General features: G+C 39.3%; 1 non-coding gene across 1 annotated transcript; it reads left to right on the forward strand.

The window, feature by feature from the left end:
* Window positions 1-11711: 11711 nt before the first annotated feature.
* On the forward strand, window positions 11712-11830 carry LOC145044330 (5S ribosomal RNA). The gene has a single exon (XR_013681289.1). It is a non-coding gene; the product is annotated as a 5S ribosomal RNA (ribosomal RNA).
* The last annotated feature ends 833 nt before the right edge of the window (window positions 11831-12663 follow it).

The raw sequence follows: 12663 nt of genomic DNA on the forward strand, positions 1-12663 counted from the left end.
GGGGATCCAGGGATTTAGGGGAAAGGTGGGGATAACTTTTCGTAGTACAAGAATTTGATTATGGTGAGGAATAACTTGCCCGATGCCACATGATTACTACTATGCATGCTTTAATCGATGCTAGATTTAGCATATAAAGAAATTCGGGATTTAAATGTCGACGTTAGAAACACGTACTGATATTTGCGGGCAGTTCCGGAGTGGTTTCTCCCTCGGTGATTGTAAGCACCCTCCCACCACCACCATCATCTCTTGTCCCTGGGCATTCCCTTTTAAAGTGTCCCATTTCTCCACACTCGTAACAGGTTGGGCTTACTCCAGAGCCAGGTACCTGGTTGATGGGTCGTGCCGGTGCCTTATAGAAACGAGCAGTGTGCCCCTCTCTGTCGCAGTTTTTGCAATGCAACTTTCGGCAAGCCCCAGTGTGATGGAAGTTACACTTGTTGCATTTTGGAAGTGTTCCAGCGTATGGTTTCGTGGGAGTTGGCGTGGTGAGGGTTGTGGCAGCATGAACAACAAGGATATGTTGCTTCTTAGCGAGGCCTTGGGTTGATTGGTCCTTCTTGTTGTCCCAAAACTTTCTTTCGTTGTTCCCTCCTCTTGCTTGGGTAAGGGTGGTTGTCATAGTGTCATGGTGGGCATGATGGTCAATGAGTTGTTGTGCTAACTCCTTGGCGCTGTCGAAGGTAGTTGGTCTTGAGGCGAGCACGCTATCTTGAATTTCGGGGGACAATCCCCAGAGGTAACGCTCCAACTTTTTATCTTCCGGGGTGACCATAGCGGGACAAAGGAGTGCTAGGTCACAAAATCGGTTGGTGTAAGTTGTAAGGTCGGAGCCTGCCATTCTGAGATTCCATAGTTCTTGCTCCAGCTTTTGCACTTCACCTCTTGGGCAATATTCCTTCAGCATCATCTTCTTTATGTCCTCCCAACTTAACGAGTTAGCCACAGCAAGCGTAAGCGATTTAACTTTGCCGTTCCACCAAGTGAGAGCTCTTCCGATGAAGGTGAATGTCGCGTACTTTACTTTGCTCGCTTCGGGGCAAGCACAAATCTCAAAGATTGCTTCGGTCCTCTCGAACCATTGAATTAGTGCGAGGACACCCCCACTTCCATCGAAGGAATCGGGTTTTCCATTTGTGAAGTCCTTGTAAGTGCATTCCCTTGTGCGTCCTGCACTATCCCCGTGGTTAGGGTTTGTGGCTCCAGATCCAGCACCACCATTGCTATTTGTGCCAATTTGTGACATTGCAGCTACCACGGCTGTTGTTACTGCAGCTTGGAACATTTCAGGATCAAACTAGGGAGGTGGCGTCGGAGGTGGTGGCGCTGTGCTGCCCGAAGGTCTGGGTCTTTTCCTTGGTGGCATCGTTCTGTCACGAGTTTGGAAAAAGAAAAAATGATCAGATGGTAAGTTTCTACTAGTAAAGACAAGTCAGTTGTTATAGAATTTGATTTTTCCTGCATTATTCTTCGATTTAAGAATTCCTTATATATAATTCATAAAGGAAGTCCATATGAATGAACTTCACGAGTTAGTGGGTTTTGTGGTCTCTCTTAGATTTTTCACGAATGTGCTCAAGGCGATTGGTGCGGATCGTATGTATTCTTGCATTTCTATCAACCTCTGCGATACTATAGAGAGTTGTTCTACCCTGAATCTCATTCCGGGCAACTCTATGGACCAGGATTGGAAAAATCCTATTTGCTGAGCTTCCTTCGTTTATGTTGTAGAAACTTCGTTCTCTATTAAACGACATATGTTTGTCTTGTTCTTCGCTCCAGGTTTCCAAGCACTCTACCCAAGGAGGCATCGGGCCTTGAAAAGCCGGTCGAGGGTTGGGATTCGGAACAAGAGTCATCGGGGTTAAGTTCTCCACTTCAGGGTCGGAGTCAGAACCATCAGCATATCCTTCAGCTTGGTGACCATCTATAGGGGTTGGGTAATCATTCTCTGGCTCCTCTCCGAGCCATTTGGTATTGTCGTGGTTAGGGTAGTATGGGTCGTCGTGTGGATGGAATCCAGCCATGATATCTTCGCGAGAAATGGGGATATAAGAAATAATTAAGCAAACGTACTTATTAGCTAATTATACGATGATCTTTATCAGGTACTTCAACATTTTGTTTAGTGCATACTAGTTATATGTATTCGGGACAGGATAGACCTTCGAATAAGCGACCCTAACTCTAAATCCCCAATCCAACGAGAACAGGAAGTAGAGCAAAGATCCACAGATTCTAAGTCTATGACGTCCTGGATACATAAAATTTTAATGTATCCACTAAGCAACTATTGACCTATTGATAAAGATCTATTTAGTTCTCACATATGTAATTTTAATAATGCCAAAATACCCCTATGGTATTTCATTGTGGTAGTGTTGGTAAGTTTTTAGACTTGTTGCCACATCACAACCATTCTTGGGCATATGCTAATCACTCCTCGGACCAACATAGTTGATCAGGCTATGCCACTCCCAAGACTGACCATACATCCCCAGGCTTACCTGTGATATCCAACAATCATTACTTTTGTTTTGTCCTAAAATGATGCTGACCTTAGTATGTATGCATGCATGTATACTTTTAACAAAAGTTATTTATTCTTAAAGGTATAGTGGTTTTGAAATCTTAAAATCCGAGACCTTAGTCCCAATGCATTTATAGTTTGTATATCTTATGTGGTTCGATATACTTAGCTCACTATAAACAATGCTCTGATACCAATCTGTCACACCCCCAAACCAAGGATGGCGGAAACGTCTGGGGGTGGAGGACCTCATGTACAGTATCACAACAACGTGTATAATAGTGCTCAAAGTAAAAACAACCACCATATATATATAATTGCAAAAGTTACACCAAAGTATATGTTTATATGTTTCAAAAGCAATTACATTATGATGACAAAATAAATCGTTGACGGTTTAACGTCCCATCCTCAAAGCGATGAAGTTTTCCTGTTTCACTGATTTCCTGAGAATACAAGTAGTTTTAAAAAGTGTCAACACAAAGGTTGGTGAGTTCATAAGAGTTTTGTTTGAAGTAGAAACCGTTTTTCCTTGTAAAATCGATATAGTTTGATTTCCAGAAAATCCGATATTTTCTTAGTTAAGTATGAATAGAAATAATCCTACATGATGCATTAATGAACCCTAGAGTAATCCGTAGAGTTCCTCTATAATCGTCCAACATATAAAAGTTATATAAGGTTTAACTTAGATAAAACGTTGAATATAGTGGGTCTGCCCCAGGTCCACAACCCAACGAGGAACAGGAGATGAGGCGGGCACCACCAATTCTAGGCCAATCAAGACTAAATTCTTATATGACTCAAACATATACGCTCAGCGACTATAGTTGAAGTCTAACAATTCTAGAGGGAGTATAGTTTTAATATCATAATAACTTTGTATAGAGACCCGACACTTTGTATTTGTACCCATAGAGATAAAAAGGTGATTTTAAATCGACATAAAACTCATTTAGGTTTTAAAAATAAAATCCCGTAAACTTATGGATTGTTCCCTATGTGAGCCGTTATAATCATACTATGACTATGTGAACCTGCCACGACATTCTCAGTGTCGCGAAAAATAAAATGACATTTATCACCCGTAGACCTGCAGGTCCAACTGTAGCTAGCAGAAAGGTGTGGGGTGTCAAACCCAATATAGATCTATATACAAGTATCACGTTCTCCCTCGAGGAGATTCTGATTATAACTACCAGGAATTATATCCCGCACTCGGACGTACGGGGAGAGAGAGAGAGAGAAAGAAAAATAGAGAAACTCACAATATAGGATAACAAGTTTACGTGAAATGTGTGTGAATATAAATATTTCTTGTATGAATGTACCCTTCTTGTACGAGTGCGTAGAGTGATGTATCATAAACTATACCTATTATAGTTTATCTAAAATGTATGTAATATGTATGAATTCTTTTATGGAAATGTATTAGTGTTGTGAATTTATCAAACTATACTTTTTATAGTTTAATAATACGTGTTCCAAAATGAATGAATAATATTTAATATGAATGTATTAGTTTCAGTTCATAATGATAAACTAACAAGGAAACACATTCAAATACTAAAACTTATGATTATACACTTTGCTCAACATAATACAAAGTGTTATGATATTTACATGCTGTTGGCAAAATTTAGCAATTCTGCCCTGTTTTGGAAAAATCATAGAGTAATCATACGAAGTTGAAAACTAGATCCGTAAATTCTGAGAGTTCACAAAATGTGTCTAGTTTGCTCATAATTTTTATCACAAATTAATATGACCTCTAACTTGGGTGAAAAAGTCCATAATCACAGACTGGTCCGGATTGTTGTTTGAAATGATAGGCAGTTTTGTAAAAATCACCATAAATTGTAGAAAAATCGTATGGAGATGTGCAAGTAGTCATTTTAAAGCTAAAAACTTGAACTATTTGCACCTTGTACAGTTTTGAAAACAAAAATGTTTAAGATGCCCAAAACAGTCCGTGAATGGGGTTGAACTTTTCTGATGAAGGCTGTTAGAAAAATCTAGTTATGTTCTTAGTGTTTTAACTTGTATTCCCCCCCTGAAAACTTGAGAAAACATGAAAATGTAGGGGTATGAACTCACCTTGAGTGATTTCAGTAGATGATTGTTGAAGAAGAGAAGTGTTCAACCCAAGAACACTTGAAGAATCACTTGAAGATTCGAAGCTCTAACATTAATATGATGGAATTTGCGTAAGATATTCATGAGTTGAGTAGAATGAAGTGAAATAATCATAAAGAGGATGAATTATACTTACTAAGAGTGGAAGAACACTTGAAAATCAGCCTTGAATCTCGAAATTGGAGTGGGAAAAGTTTGAGAGAAAAGTGGTGTTTGATTCTTAGTGAAATGAGGGCAAATGAGAGAAATGAGGAGAGAGGATGTTTGTTCCAGCTCTAAAAACGTGGGAATGAGGGTAAATTGAGTGTGAGGGACATTGATGTGACCTAGGTAAGGTGGAGAGGTGTGGTTAGTCAAAGAGTGGGTGTGGGGTGGTTGCTTGTGACATTGGATAAGGCAAAGTCAACACTCCACCTTTAATAATTCACCCATTTGATTTTTATTATTTAAATAATGATTTTCATCAAAATATGTTTAAATTATGAATATTTAGAGTTTATAATGTTAAAATATAATTTCTGGAGAAAATCCCGCTTTAAAATCATGAAAAACGGGCTTAAAATGTTAAAAATATCAAAAATGGGCTAAAAGTGGCAATTATGCGAAATTCTGGCCGAGGTTCGGCCTTCTGGTGCTGAACCGAGAGAGAGGGAGGCAGAAACTGAGAGAAAAAGAAGAGAGAAGGGAAGGAACCAAGAGAGGGAGGAGAGAACAGAGGGCGCGAAGAGACTGGGCGAGAAGCGAGAGAAGGCGGGGGTTCGGTTCGGGAGCAAAAGGCGAGAACTTGCGAACCGAACGGACTGTAGTGAACAGTAGTGAACAGTACCTTCGGTTCGCTTGGTGAACAGTACTTTCGGTTCGGCTCAAGAGGTTTCGGTTCGGCTCAAGAGGTTTCGGTCGGGTGAACAGTACCTTCGGTTCGGGTGAACAGTACCTTCGGTTCGGGTGAACAGTACTTTCGGTTTCTCCTTTTTCTTGGGTCCGGTTCCTCCTGGCTCGGTTCGGTCCTCTCACTTTCGGTCCCTAAGAGGACCTTCGGGTCCTAAGGAACTTCGCCTCTTATAAGAGGGTTTCGGTTCCTAAGGTCCATTTTTCTCGTTTTTATCCCGTTTTAAGCCGTTTTTGACCCGGTTAAGGGTCGGAATGACCCGAATGATTCTAAAAAGTTACGGGAAGCTTTTGAGAGAGATTTGGAAGAGATTTCACATACTTGGAGAGATTTGGGAGAGATTTGACATTCTTGGAGAGATTTCTCATACAAAGAGATATTTGAGAGAGGTTTCACATATTTGGAGAGATTTGTCATACAGAGAGATATTCGAGAGAGATTTCACATACTTGGAGAGATTTGGGAGAGATTTCACATACTTAGAGAGACTTGGGAGAGATTTAACATACTTATAGAGATTTCTCATACAAAGAGAGTTTTGGGAGAGGTTTCACATACTTAGAGAGATTTCAAATACAGAGAGGTAGAGTGATAACGATTGAGAGAGGTTTCGAGTGTGGGACAGTTGTGAGTGTCCGACATCGAAATGCATGGTTTGTAAACCCTGTTAAGCCTCGTTTAAGGGTCTTACACACTCCCGATGAGTATGCATCATTGTTTTATCGGTTTGGCTCGCCACGTACTACAGTTTTTAGGTTAAAGAGATCTAGTTGTAACTACTTTTCGATTTATGTTTTCTTATCAGAATAGCGAGTTGTTTAGTAAATACTGAACGTAAGTCCAAGTACACAAGGGTCAGTTGAGCTGACCGGTTTGACATGTTGACTTTATTTGACTTTGAATTGACCAGAATTTGACGGTTGTCACAAACTGTTTTACATGAACGTAGTTTCGGTTCGTAGCTTTAAAATGATTACTTGCACATCTCCACACGATTTTTCAACGATTTAGGGTGATTTTTACAAAACTTCCTATCATTTCAGAAACAAATTCGGACCAGTCTGTGAATATGAACATTTTAACACTAGTTAAAACTTCTAAAAATCATAATAAAAATTATGAATAAACTCGACACATTTTGTGAACTTCCAGATTTTACGGAATCAGTATTCGACTTCATATGAATTTTCTATGATTTTTCAAAAACAAAACAGATAGGATAGAAACTGGTTAACAGCTTATAACTTTCATAACACTTTGTATTAAGTTGACCAAAGTGTATAACAATAAGTTCTAAATATTGAATGTGTTTCCTTGTTAGTTTATCATCATAAACTGAAATTTAGTCATTCATGAGCAGATTCTTCATTCACTTAAAAACATATACATTAAGCTATAATAAGCATAGTTTATGGATTTGTAGCACTAATGTGTTTTCATAAAAGGGTTCTTATACACCACAAGCAATCCTACTACACTATACTAGGTATAGTTAGGTCGCATATACATTACAAACATTTTGATAAGCTATAATAGGTATAGTTTATGTTCATATACATTACAAAATGTTTTCATACGTAATGGGGTACAAATATAAAGTATCAGTTATATACAAAAGGGGGTACAAATACAAAGTATCGGATTTATACAAAAATGGGTACATCACAAAGTACCGGGTCTTCATATAAATGGGGTACGAATACAAAGTACAGAGTTTATACAAAAAGGGTACATCACAAAGTACCGGGTCTTCATATAAATGGGGTTCGAAGACAGAGTACCGGGTTTATACAAAAGGGGTACATTACAAAGTACCGGTTAATCTTCGTATAGTTATAATGACCCACAAAGGGAGTTAACAAAACTTAAAGTATACGGGATTTTATAAATCAAAAAGGATTTTCATGTTGATATAAAACAACTTTTAATAACATTAGGTACGGATTTTACTGGTACGCTTCGGTCTCAGTATCTGAGATCACATAACACAAAACTCACACGCACATGCAGTCTTGGGTTTTAAGACTACATTACATATTTTAAGGAAAATATTGGATTTTTTTTGGTAGCATACAACTCATTGCAAAGAGCGGCTTTTAAACTCTTACTTTCAAAAGCTTATGAACTCACCAACTTAATTGTTGACACTTTTTCAAAACTACTTGTATTTTCAGGAAATCAGTGAAACAGGAAAACTAACAACATTTTGAGGATGGGACGTTAAATCGTCAAACAGTTCATTTTGTCATCATAATGTAATTGAGTGAAACATGTAAACATATACTTTGTTGTAACTTTTTCAATTATATTTATGATGGTTGTATTTACTTTTAATACTATTATACACGTTGTTGTGATACTATACATGAAGTCCTCCACCTCCGGACGTTTCCACCATCCACGGGTTGGGGGTGTGACAGATTGGTATCAGAGCATTGTCGATAGTGAATTGAGTATATCAACCCATAAAAGATATACAGACTATAAATACAATGGGATTAAAAATACTCTGACCAAGAGTTTATACTTTTAAATAATAAAATATTTAACTAAGTATACTTACCTACAGTCATACTAAAATACGTGTCACAATGACAAGAACAAATGTATTACGATTGTTGAACATCACAGGTAAGCTCGGGGATGTATGGTCAGTCTTGGGAGTGGCATAGCCTGATCAACTATGCTAGTCCGAGAAATGATTAGCACACGCCCAAGAATGGTTGTGATATGGCAACAAGTCTAAAAACTTACCAACACTACCACAATGAGAACATTAAAACGGAACATGAGTTTAAAAATACTATGGGAGTATTCTGTGTTACTATAAGTACTTACATGAGAACTAAACAGGTCTCTATCAAGTAGGTCAATAGTTGTTAAGTGGATACGCTAAGGTTATATGAAATTTAGGCATTATTGACTCATAATTTGTGACCTTTGCTTTTCTTCCTATTCTCATTAGATTGTGGATTTGGAGTTAGGGTCACCTATTCGAAAGACGATCATGCCTCAATTTCATATAACTGGTATACACTACAAAGTATTGACATAACTGATAAAGATCATCTAATAATTATCTAGATAGTTCGTCTAATAATTATTTTCTTACCCCGATTCTCGCATAGATAACATGGCTGGACTCCATCCACACGGTAACCCGTACCTCCCGAACGAAGGCAATGCTAGATTGTTTGGAGAAGAACCCAAGAATGATCATCCAATCCATTTGAATGATCACCATGCCGAAGACCTTTTGGATGATGATAACTCCAAGCCCGAGGTTAAGAACCTACCCCCGATAGCTCCCATTCCAAATCCTAAACCTCGTCCAGCTTTTCATGGCCCGACGCCTCCTTAGGTAGAATGCTTGGAAACATGGAGCGAAGAGTAAGATCAACTTATGTTGTTTAATGGAAACCGAAGCTTCTACAACGTAAACGAAGGGAGCTTAACAAATAGAGTTCTACAGATCCTGATTCGTAGAGTTTCCCGAAATGAAATACAGCAAAGGATGGCTCTCCATCATATCGAAGAGGTTAATGCCAACGCAAGAATGCATACCATCCGCACCAATCGCCTTGAACAGCCACGTGAGAGATCTAAGAGGAACAATGAGACCCTGCTGTAAGCCCTAGTTGAAATTCGAGCTGAAGTCATAGAGCTCCGAGTACGCCAGAAAGTGTACGAAAGATACCTGCTTGATATGGAATGTCAAGTAGCAGAACTAAAGGTTCACCATAGGGGTAATCGTCATCAGTAGAAAATGCTATACTTTCCTTCTTTGTTTTAAAGAACCGTATTCATGCCTGTGTTCTGTGTAGAACTTTTCTATGTGACTACCTTGTATTGTAAGTACTTTTGGTTAGGCCTTTATACTGTCAAGGACTTTTCTACTCCGAATGTGATGTAAGACCTACTACAAGGTCAATTTTCCCATACTTATTACATCATAAACATCATTGATATTGACAGTCGGCTAATTCCATGTCACTCTTTGTTCAATCACTTTCATTATACTATTGTTGGATTCTATCTGAAACCCACCCTAGTCAAGTCATTATACTAGGGTAGTTTAACTCAAGGATCATTCCCAATGCTCTTTCAAAGGATGGATCATTTTATCCACCAACCAATGGTACCCCGTGATTGGACGACAAACGTTTTGAGACCATTCTATGAATATACTTCTACTCCGTACTAGGACTGCATCATAGGGATGTAGGTCAAACCTTTGAGAACATACTCCAACCCTTTAGTTGAACGATTGAAATACGTATAGGGTCAATGGTAGCCCTTACTAGGAATTCTAGTTCATTAAAAAGGATTCGAAAGGTTATTATTATGACTTTCCTTGCTTATACGTTCCCAAGTATAAACTAAGTTTTCATGTATAATAACTCATCTCTCAGTCAGAATCAAATAATATAGGTTCAACAGCAAGAGCTCACCAACTCCTTTTCTTTCTTATTAAAGAATCATGTCGTCATCCATAAATAGCCCACTAAGCAACAAAACCCCTATTCTTCATGTAGACGTTGCCACATTACAAGCCGCGGTAACAGCTGCTATGATAGCTTTCCTCGCACACATCAACTCTGGCAATGCGAACAAGACTGGCAAAGGAGTTGACAATTCCAATAGTTGTATCGATCCAGGAAGCCAACAAATGGCAATAGTCATGGACTTGCAAGGCCATAAAATCGATAAGAACAAACGAAAACGCCAAGCACGAAAGGAGCGCAAGCAATCCAAGAGACTTGCTATACAACAGCATAATGTAGCAACTTCCGCCATCCCAACATCGACCAGACCATACAAGGGAAAACTTCCGAAGTGTAACAAGTGTAGCTTTCATCATAACGGGGCATGTCATGAAATGCAATGCTGCAACTGCTACAAAGTAGGACACCATGCCCATGGTTGTGGAGCACCGACATGACCCATTTCTCAAGTCTCTGACATCGGGATCATCCCTGCACACGATGGTAGTGGTAAGACCGGACCCCATAAAAGGAAAGTTTCAAAGTGGATGAAGAAAGAAAACACCCGTGCCCACATAACTCTGACTCGACACCTCACTTCCACCGCCAATGCTAGTACAAGCCAGATATGTCACCAATGTGGCGAGACTGGACACCTCAAAAAGGATTGTCCAATAACAAAGAACTCTGGCGCAGACGAGAAGATACTAAGGATCACTGCCGTAGGAGAAACTACTCCGCACCCGTGTTAATATATTTAAGGCGTTTCATTGTAACAAACCCATAAAACATGTTTTAAACTAGTACCACCTGAATTTTATCTTTTGCGAGATCCCTATGGTTAAGGGACTTTCGTGCTGCATATACTTGCCTTTTGTAGTATACCTTGTCGCAACAATAGCCTGGTAGTAAATCTAAAAGTACTGTAACCCTGTTAAAAGTTTCACTGTTGTGTTTTGTCTGTAACGCCTTTATGTTCAAACCTAATGTCTTTACTTCCAAGTATGTCTGATACTACCAAGTGAATTGAGTCAACTCGATCCGCACAATACTAGTTTCATACACACATCTCTCTCTCTGAAATCGCCTTTCTAACGAAACCCTCATTACGGAACTCCGAAGTACTCATGCATAGAGTACCACATGTTTCTTATCCTTCTGAAGAGACCTCAGCAAACCTCCCCAAAGTACCACTCGTACAGTACGTCAAGTTCAATCCAAAGACCCATACAGTTGGTTTATCGCTGAAGAAGGTATACATAAGGGTGGTATATAATCAAGTTTCTATAGGTTTAGAATGGATGATTCCTCTTTAACCTCTTTTCCTCGTTGGGATGTGAGCATAAAGAAGAGTCATTTATTCAACAATCTTTTCAATCTTAGTTATATACGACTCGTAAATACGAAACGATGATTGATGAACCATGTACGACTTCTAATGTGAATTTCAATACGAAGACTACTCAAGACTACGAGTAATCACGTCGTCATGCGAACAAACTTAGAAACCAATACTACTTATGTAACCAGATCGCCCTATAGTCTCGCACTGACGGAGATACAAGAACTGTCCGGACAGCTTAACGACTACTCAACAATGGAATGATAAGACCAAGCTCCTCACCTTTGAGAGCTACGGTCTTATTCTTTAGAGAAGATAGACTTTAGTGGGTGCGATCATACCAGGACTAATGCACCGGATCCCATCAGAACTCCGTAGTTAAGCGTGCTTGGGCGAGAGTAGTACTAGGATGGGTGATCCCCTGGGATGTCCTCGTGTTGCAGACCTCGACAAGACTCCATTAGAAATCATTACCTTCTGCCTTGCATAGATGAATTGGTTGACCAACCGCCAAGAACAATGTACCTTCCAAAAGGGGACTTAAGATCTGAATATCACCAGTTACGAATGTCAGTAAAGGATGTCCCAAGGATAATCTTCCAAATTCGATGTGGACGCTACAAGTCTGTAGCGATATCCCTCAGATAGGACCCATACGCCCGTAGTATTCGTGAACTTAATGAATAAGGTATGCCATTCTTACTTGGATCAGTTCATCATTTTCCTTGTAAATGAATTACTTATCTACTCTCGCAGTAAGAAGGAAATCATAAAGAGCATCTACGATAAGCCATGGAAACATTACGATCAGCAAAGCTCTACGCGCAGTTCTCTAAATACGATTTTTGGAATTGAAGCGTCGATAAGACACACTAATAGTAATGTGGTAATTCCTGAGGACCCTTCCGAAAAATCTAAACCATTGAGAAATTTTCAACACCGAAGACACTTACGGAGATCCGCCTAATTCTAGGTGTCACTTACCTACTGTCGAAAGTTCATTCAGAACTCCTCACGAATTGCAGAACCTCTTATGACTTTGACCCAAAAGGGCATGGCCCTTGACTGGGAAGAGAAGCTAGAGGAAGAAGCCTTTGGAATTCCAGGGGAGAGGCCAAATTCTTTCAGAAATCTCACCTTGGGAAGGCTTGCTACACTTCGGAAAGTGTAGAAAGCTAAATCCAAGATAATTAGGAGATACTACTTACCATTCCAAGTACGATGAATCACACAAGAGTTAGTTTATTCATGAGTCTATACTAATACATTACATGCTTAC

The sequence above is a fragment of the Lactuca saligna genome, chromosome 4, assembly GCF_052625555.1.
Source record: "Lactuca saligna cultivar CGN05327 chromosome 4, ASM5262555v1, whole genome shotgun sequence".
In the NCBI taxonomy this organism is placed as follows: domain Eukaryota; kingdom Viridiplantae; phylum Streptophyta; class Magnoliopsida; order Asterales; family Asteraceae; genus Lactuca; species Lactuca saligna.